The sequence below is a fragment of the Anarhichas minor genome, unplaced genomic scaffold, assembly GCF_050575085.1.
Source record: "Anarhichas minor isolate MPS153535 unplaced genomic scaffold, ASM5057508v1 ptg000058l, whole genome shotgun sequence".
Taxonomy (NCBI): Eukaryota; Metazoa; Chordata; class Actinopteri; order Perciformes; family Anarhichadidae; genus Anarhichas; species Anarhichas minor.
Window position 1 is genome coordinate 12,366,243 of NW_027466504.1, and position 8,023 is coordinate 12,374,265.

Genomic DNA, 8,023 nt, shown 5'->3' on the forward strand with positions numbered 1-8,023 from the left:
TTGACACACATCATCCTTCTTCTGGGGGAAATCCTGAAACATTTAGTTCATGTCGCAGAAAAAAAGTGCTCCACTTAAAAATAGTAATTTGATTGATGTGTTGGCAGCTCATGCAGGCAGAGTGACCGAACAATTCAGAGGAAGGGAATCTTTGAAGCTGTTTTAGAGTACTAGTTGTTGTCTGGGACTCAATAGTAGCGGCAATGTCCTGCCACATCTTCACATTAGATGGTTTTAGCTTGGGATACAAAACATCATAAAAAGAATGTATCAAGGAATGTATTGTACCATGATATTACATTGCAGCCTTATCAGCATTAAGCCTGACGAGGCTTGTTAAAAATGCACACAAACACCACTTGAACCTTGAGGCTGATACAAACCCTCTGCATTAGTGAGGATGTTTAAATGTTTAGTCTCAGGACCACCAAACCCTTCGGGGAGAATTGGCAATCCAGGACACTGAAACCCCACTGACCTCTAACCTCTCACAGGGCCTCTGAAAACACGGACACTCGTGCATTTGAACAAAAAGATAGACTTTATCAATTTAAAGAGAGAATAAGAGAGGAAGGGAAGCTGAGGAGAGACAGCAGGAACCTGAGGGAGAGGGCAGTGGTGGGGAAGAGAGAGCAGGACAGGAAGGCCGAGTGTGGCCTTCAGTAAGTGTTAAGGATAATAAAGAAGGGCTTAAGAGGGTTTCAAAGCTGTTGGTGGATAACAGCAGGACAAATGAGACTGCCTTTCTAACAGCAGCACTTGACTGACCCCAGCTGAGTCAACAACATTGCCCACGGGAAATCGGAATACCTGGAGGGGACGGGAGCAAGAGGAGGTTGTTGCTTCTCCACACATGTGAACATTTCTTTCTCATCGTCGTTGATCCTTTTGATGTTTTATGCCCGATTAAAAATGACTTACAGCGCATGATAGAGAAGTATTAATGGGAAGAAACGTACGCAGTTTCATATCTGTATTAGTATACATAAATGTGAGTGTTGATATAACTCCGGAAATCATGTTGTTTTCAGACTATTGAAACTTTCCAAGTAGTGCTGATTATTTCTTGGCTGGAAGCAGTAACTTCCTGTAGTTTCTGGCAAATTACCCACCGGTTGTTTTTTTGTACAAATAACATGTTCATTTTAGAGCCTAAGAGGTAGGTAAGCAGAATTTGTGGCCCTTTGAAAGAGCCAGGCTTGCCGTTTCCCCGTTTCCAGTCTTTGTCCCAAGCTAAGCTAACTGGCAAGCTTGTATTATATAGACAATAGTGAGGGTAGTATCAATCTTCTCATTTAACTCTCTGCTAGAAAGCAAATCCCACACAGACCTAATGGCAATCCAGTCCAAATGGCAAATAGTCATAATTATTTAAAATATCACCGAATCAGCATCAATCGTTTTTCTATATAACATGTTCTGGGTTCAATGGGGATAAATTGGTGGCAATGCTTTGAGGAAAGAAAGGACATTGTGAACACTGTATTCCAGCTCTCTGAAGCTATGAGAAAATGACTGCGCCAACATTAAAAAAAAAAACTGCTTTCTATTATTAACTGACAAACATGATGAGAAGGATGTATGAGATCACACTGGACAAGAACACAAAGAAAGAAACATCTGTGTTTCATTTTTCTGGGAGCCAAGAAGTAGTCCACCTCACTAAAAATGTTTTGCATCCAAACAACAGATGTTAGTAATGTTAAATCAGCTGCTTTTTACTGGCAGTTGTCAATCAAACACATTTGAAGCAAAGCATTAGAGCCGATGAGCAGTTGAGACCTCACACAGTTATGTTGATGTAGTGCAACTGTTCAAAACAGATCAAGTAGTCATAATAAATAAAGATGTATTTTCTGAAAGTGGGCTGTTAGATAGATAGATAGATAGATATAAACTTTATTTATCCCCAGGGGGAAATTAGTTTGTAGCAGCAGCAATTTACAGAGTAAAATATAACTTATGGAATGCACAATATATACAGTACAATAAAATAACAAAGCAGATATTGAATTTGAAGGAATAGATTAATAAAAAATAGAAATGCACAGTATGTACCATGAATAGAGTGGTATTAACTAGTAACTAAACAACCTGGACAGTAGAGCAAGGATCACCAACAACAAGCAACAACCGTGTAGCGCTGTCATGTGAAGGACGATGATCTGGCCCGAGGTTAAAGCGCAGACGTTCTGGAATAGTTATCCGCTTAATTATATATCCATTAATCTTTGTGTGTTTGCTCACAGCACAGCATGAGCACTTATCTGAGCAATAAATAGACATGTGTACTTGAATCATTTCTCATTTCAAGCTGTTTGTTTAAAAGCTCCATGCATAGACCGGCATATGCCCTCTATGAAGACAAGACATAGTTCTCTGGTTCTCTGGTTGGAGATCTTGACGGCATCAAAATTAGACGAATAAGATGAATAAATTGAGCTATGTTTTTTCTACAGAGCAACACAGATTTTCCACACAGCTTTACCTCCGGCAATGCTTCATTTTTGGTGACAGCGCCTCTGACTCCTGCTTTGTGAGTACAAACTTTTTAGATCATTTAAAAAATATTATAGGATATGTTGAAAACAATCAGGAACCACCTGTGACTTGAGTTAGACTTACACAACTCTTATCTTTATTTCAGAAATGATTTACCTGAAAGGGTTCATATGAATAAGAGGTACAGTGTACAATACAATTAATATGAATAAATAGCACATTGTTAAATTAATATAATGCAATTTTTATTAATGCAAAAGTATTTTATGACGTGACCAAAGTTGATGTTAATTAAAGTATAAATATCTAAATAAATATTAAATTATGATCATAAAGAATTAAATCATATATATGAAATACCTTTAGAAATGAGTTCAATATCTGAAGAGAGTAATGCAGCAAAGATCTGGCCAACTTCTTCCAATAATCTTTTTGTTGAACAGTGAATGAAGAAGTGTTGCATTCCTTTCCTGTTTTTCCTTACACCATATATCGCTGTTCGAGGAGTTCCCCTGCATGTCCACTCTGAATAGACCCCAGGCCATCACAAACATGTGGCAAGATAACAAGACCTCCATCAGGATCATGGCTCCACTCAGTATATTACACAGCGAGGCAAAACTCATTCTGGACAATAAAAACATGCCCTGACACAGGAAACACAATAGCCTGTTCTGAGAAGTATAAAAATGGCATGACCTTAAGCACTCACTACTAAACAGGCTGTAGGCAAATAGTGGATGAGTGCTGGAGTCACGAAGTCTGACATGAAAAAGTTCAATGCTCTCAAAAACTGAGATTAAAGATAATTTAGATGACAGAAAGCAACAAAAAACATAATTAATCTCAACAGAGGCAACATAAAAATGATTCCCAACAATAAGCAAGAAGGCCAGCGATTCCTCCCATGATGAACAATGATGCAGCTTTCATGTTACAGTGAGGCTCTTGTTGACAGTGCAATGTAATCAATTAAAGGAATAGTTTGACTTTTGTGTAGTGAGTTAGATGAGAAGACTGATACCACTTTCATTTCGTTTATGCGTATGTAGCTGGAGCCAGGAGGCAGTTAGCCTATATAGCTTAGTTGCATCTGGGTGTTGTTTACCAAGAAAAAGTTATGATACATAACTTTCCATAAAGCAACAAATTGCCAATTTGACATTTCTGTTTGTGTATGGACTAAAGATGTAACATAACTAATACGTCTAAGAGGGGTTGGTATTGATTTTTTAACTTTGGACAGAGCCAGACTAGCTAGCTGAAGCAAATCAGAATCAACGTGGTGACATGAACGGACACTTAATGTACAAACTGAAAGGCATTTCAGCAGAGATGTGATTGTTTAGCGTAGAAAAAAGTTAACAAACCAAATAGTCTGAACTGAAAGAAACAATTTGTATAAGCAAAGTGATTTCCACCTCTACTGCTCACATTGATTCTGAGGTGGGTCTGCTGCCCACTTCTTCAATTAACAATCCCTGATACAGGAAGTCAACAAAGCTGAGTGAAGAGCGCCAGGAAGGAAGGTCCGCTGTTGGTAAAGAGAGGAAGGGGACGTAGTTGGCAGTAGCACTGTATTTTCCATGGTTGGATCCCTTGTTCCTATTAAAAACCGGTGATACAGAGGATGTGGTGGATGAAAGAGGATGCACAAAGACACAATAGGATGGAGGAGAAAAGCAGGTTTCATTCCCTTTCTCCCTTCCGGGTCTGAATGCTCCTTGCTGACCCGTAAAACACAGAAAGCATTTATTTCTCCTCACTGATACGACTCCTTTGCTGATAGTTTGACCCAGAGCTGATATCAGATTGGGTTGCATAGCGGCTAATAGACTCTTGGCTCTCAGGCAGGGCACTTTATCTACTCCAGAGTTTGCCTTTCACTTTCCCAGCAATACTCCTCATTTATCTGGATATGTCTTAGGTGTATATACATAAATCTGCCATGCTAGAGTTCTGTGCACTCCTGGCAAGAGGTGTGCAGTTGCCTCAAATTCTACAATAAAGGGTCACATGAGGGTCACAACCTCAGTTCCTCTCAGTCTTCTTAACACAGTAGACTTTGTGCTTACTCTGCTAATTCAATGCATTTGTCATGCATTGATGAGCCACAAAACATTTGTAATCAGAGCCTGATGTGCAGTACATTTGCCAAGGCTCTGGTGAAAGTCTAGAAACCAGAACACGCAGCCAGAGAAAGGACTTTATAAGAAAGTGAAAGAGAATACTCATTACCAATCCAAGTAAGTCATCGCTGAGCAGATGATGTTCCTGAAAAAGCACTTCATATATTCTTCTAATGCACTGGGTTGTTTTTTTACGAGATTGCTCATTGCCTCCCACACATGGTATCTTTGTGCAGCTGGAAACACTTCTGAGTTTGCGAATAAACTGGGTCTCAGAAGACATCAGCATGTCTGATTTGGTCCATTAAAAAGATCAGCTAATCTTGTTCATAGGTTTTGTTTCCCTAGTCAGGTTTTTCTCTTCAGATCGTCCTAACACCAGATTAATGATAGAAAATTGGTTATTCGTGTATGAATAGAGATTTAACTGAAACTATCTATAGATTGTTTAAAACTCAGAATAAGTCTGCAATTGTCTACACAACACTACAGGCAGCAACAACTATATGCTGCAAGTGTGAAGAGAGATGCATAGTCTCTGCTTTTCTGTCCACTGGGGACAGCCAGGAAGCCAGTTAGGCCTTCCTGTTATCGTACTAAGTGCAGCTACTACATACCCTGCGGCTCTGTGTGCTCCTGGCTGCATGGCGTGCGTTGTGCTTCTAATCATGCTGAGTGAGGACAGGGGCCAAGTTGGTTGGGATAAAGTGTAAGTGTGGTAGAAGGGCAGGAGCAGAGGAGTGAGCGGCAAACAAAGCTTTGGGCTAATTTATGACTCCCAGAGCAGATGGGGGGCCTGCGTCGCAGCGCCTGGGCCATGAGGGACGCCCTGCCTGGGCTCAACACCCTGTGATCCTGTCCTGGAGTAAATCAACCGTTCAAAACCCTGACTGCACAAGCAGCCTCTCGTCCCTGCATTCAATAGGCCTGGTGTAAATCAGCTGGGTGTTATACAAAGGGAGAGACTGACGGAGGGAGTGATGGACAAAGAGTTCCCTTGAGGCCAAGGTCCAGAGAGACACATAGCTCTCTGCCTCTTATCAATATGTGGGTTTATTTGAGTTTTGTCTTGAGCAGACACAGGCACTTACAACAACTAGACAATATGATTAATTAATTCCAGTTTCAGGCTGAAAAGATCATGACATCTGACATGCTTTATGCCCAATAACTGCCAGTCAGTCTGTCTTTTTGTCCAATAGCTATGGTGGTTTGATCCCAGGCTCCTCCTGTCCACATGTCGACGTGTCCTTGAGCAAGACTCTGAACCTCGAATTGCATCTGCCAAATAAATGAATGTAATTGAATCTATTTCTCTGGTTTTTGCTTAAACTTACATCTCCTGTTAAAGGCTTTAATGGTCTTCTGTCCTGAAATCCTTTCAAAAATGATTAGGTAAACTCCATGCACGATCTTCAATGTTGTACAAATGAAAGAAAAAGACTATAGGCCACCCTTTGTAGCTCCCGAAAACGTACTATTTGGGCCTATTTTCATCCAACAGCAATACATTTTCAATCGAACCGCATATAAGTTCCCGAGCGATGATACAAGACAGCCGGATTTTCAAAATGTATTGACTGTGAACTAGAAAATTCCTGTGAAAGAGCCAAAAAAACCTTTCTGTTGCTGCAAGTGATTTATTCATGTTGTCACACTTTACACTTTACTTGACACCATCATTAAACACTCCAGGGATTCAACCTACTGTACATCATGTAAGTGTAGAGTTGGCAAGAAGTGTTGAGTTGCTTCCTGTTCCCAGAACATCCAGAGTATACCGCAATGCTAACAGGAAGAGAGAGTTTTGAACTTGGAGCTTGATTCAACCTTTGTCACGCAGCTTTGTCCCGCTCACTGATCCTCCTGGCCTCAACCCTCTGTTCCCATCTTTGATTCAGTGTTGTTAAAGAATAAATCATAATCTTTTCATCCTTTTCCCTGAAATAAGCTTAGACACGCCAGATTTTAAATAACAAGTTTATCTCCCTGCATTATTATCTGTCCCCTTTTGAACTTCGGTAAGATTACTTCAGCAGTGCTACTTGGTTCAGCACATCATCACCACTGATTCCTGTTATTGTGCTTTATCACTTGAGTTTTATTATTTATTCAATCGTATGTCCGTGAAGCTAATTCCCCAGTGGGCGATGTCCCTGGTGTGCAGAGGTCTGCCAGTTAAGGTTCTGTGTGTTCAGCGCACATATCCGATGACAGTGCACATGTTTCTGATTAGACGGAGAAAACAAACACACAACAAACAATAGAGCTGTTCAAATGTTCTCTATAGATCTAACCCATATGGGTAAAAAAAAGCATCAAACCTATCTAGCACCACAGGGTAGCAGCACAGAGAAATGTGAAAACTCTGACTGCATGGAAAAGCATGGAAAATGACTGCCCACAGCCAAATAGGTCAGAGAAACTGAGTATTATTGCTTTTGACATTTGGAAACATTTTTGCTTTGGCAGTGAATAAGTGAAAACTCGAATGATGGAAGTTGTCAGTATTCATTTACCTTAAATCTTTGTTTCAGTGTGGTTTAAGAAAAAACAGTTCACACACTTCTACAATTTATTGTGAGAATAAAGATATCAGACTGACAGAAAGAGGCGAGGAGAGAAGTCGGATGAGAGGTGGAGGGGAGAGGATGATGATGGTAACTTCCCTGTATTTGCAGACAAACGTCAGAGGGCATCACAGCATAGGTGGTCATACATCCCTTTAAGTGGGATTACACACACAATCAGACACACAAAGTGTTTGTGTTTGGGGTCCATTGAGATGTCCAAGTACATTTTTCAACTACTGATTGTAACTTGTTGAAAATTGAAGTTGACAAAAGTTCATTTCTCTTCTGCCTGTGAGTCGTTTAAACCATTGGGGAATGAAAGAAAACTTGGTTGACTGACGGTGTTCCTCTTGTAGGAAGTTTACATTTCAGTATGTCCATTCATCTTCTCTCCCATTGGACCTACCAATCTGAGCTGTCTTCAAGATTTCACATGTGAACTGCTGTTTTTACAGAGGGCACCTACCCAGACTGCATCTAGCATTAGCTTGGGACCTGGGTATGTAGGTTTTAACAATGTGTGAACCAACACTGGAAAACAGGCCCATAAAAGGTGAAAAAAAACTGAATTTAGGATATAAGTCACCAATCTAGCCATTTCTACATTTGGTGCACTCTATGCTCTATGCATGTGTCAGCTTGTGTTTTAGGCCATGCTCTGTGTCAGGGCACTGCTGCCACCGTGTATCACCAAAACAGTCCTGATCCCATTGTTGTGGTCTACAGCTATCACCGGCTGGAGTCCCCCAAGCCACATCTAAGAAAAGACTATATTTATCACTGGAAAGCAATGCATACCCAAGCTAGCGCTCACACACT